This window comes from Procambarus clarkii, chromosome 66 (assembly GCF_040958095.1).
Source record: "Procambarus clarkii isolate CNS0578487 chromosome 66, FALCON_Pclarkii_2.0, whole genome shotgun sequence".
Lineage (NCBI taxonomy): Eukaryota > Metazoa > Arthropoda > Malacostraca > Decapoda > Cambaridae > Procambarus > Procambarus clarkii.
The window spans coordinates 8668633-8670374 of NC_091215.1; positions in this window are offsets into that span (position 1 = coordinate 8668633).

The window sequence follows — 1742 nt, forward strand, 5'->3', positions numbered from 1 at the left end:
TGGCTAGTATGTACGACACACGCACGCAAGCACAGGTCCTCGCAGCCGAGTGGACAGCGCTCTGTGGTCGTAGTCTTAAGGGCCCGGGTTCGATTCCTGGTCGAGGCAGAAACAAATGGGTAGTTTCTTTCACCTGACGCCTCTGTTCAACCCTAGCAGTAAATAGGTACCTGGGAGTTATACAGCTGCGACGGGATGCATCCTAGGGATATATGTGTGTGTGCGTGTGTGTGTGTGTGTGTGTGTGTGTGTGTGTGTGTGTGTGTGTGTGTGTGTGTGTGTGTGTGTGTGTGTGTGTGTGTGTGTGTGTGTGTGTGTAAGAAAAAATATGTATTAAATATGATAGAATAAAACAAAATGTCGGGAGTTAGTACATTAGACAATTGACGTTTAAAAAGGCGGGGAGCTAACAGCTCGCTCTTGAAGGCACAAGTAGTAAATATTCTATTAGTTTCTACCTCAGTACTGGAAGTAGACGACGAGCTTTCATAAAGGGAGCAACCATTATCCACAGGAGTACTGGATATATTCTTTAATACTGGACATATCCCAGAATGTTGGATTTAGAAGAAAATAAATTATGGTCGCTATAAATACACCTGAATGCTTGATATATCACTGGATGCTCGATATACCCCTGGAGCGGGATATATTCTTGGATGGTGGATATGTTTCTGGATGCTGGATATAGCGTTTGATGCTGGATGTATCCTTGGATACCCTAGATAATACCCTAGATACCTGGATGTCGTAGATATCCATGGATACCGTAGATATCCCCTGGCCCCTCCCGCTGTAAGTCTAGAACACATCGGGTCTAAGTTACTACACGAGACACCGGGCTTTGCCTCTCCCCCCAAATTAGGGCCTCCCTCAAGCACCCCTCTGCGACGTAACACTACCGGGCGGGGCTTTTATTGCGGCAGTTGGACCAGCAAACTGTTACGGACGGCCTCATATCGGCCTCGGAATTCCTCGCCAACCCAAACAAGCTCAAATACCTTCGGTGTGCCTCAAATTACCCCCGGGTCCCTCTGCACTTGGGATCGCTTCACTCAACAGGTGACTTGAGTACTTTCCGCTTCACTCAGCAGGACACATCCTGGGTGCCCTGAGTACTACGCTTCACTCAGTAGGGATGAGTTGTGTTTACTAGGTTGGTTTCCACGTCAGTCACTCGCCTCAACTCACTCACCAACCTATTATAGGTATAGGTTAAGTAATAATTGTAATTACGAAGCAATAAGATGCTTATCTTAACATACTAAGAAGGTTAGGTAAGGTCAGTGTTTTCTATGAAGCTTTTCAAGGTAAACTAAAATATTCACAAAAAATAGTATGTCACATATGCACTTATTTAATAAGTCAATATTGACTGTAATAAAGTGCGAGAACGGGTTGCACTTACCCTTGCTTGTATCTGTTAATGTTCATGTTATTTCTCTTATTATTGTTTCAGTTAGTGTTCCTGTTATTATTATGCAACAGGATAACAGAACATATTATTCTATGTGCTATTGTTCCTATGTTGTCTCACGTCTGCGTTCTATATTAATCTATTTCCTCACCTTACTATGTTATCTTCCTCCGCCTAGCACCACCTGTTTTGCTCTCTATTGTCTCGCCCCTTTCTTTTGATTCTTCTTCCACCTCCTCTCTCATTGTTTCACCTGTTCTCCTCTCATCGCGTTTGGTCTCCCTCGTAAAGGGGGCCTCACATTTCATGACAGATTTAGTTAATT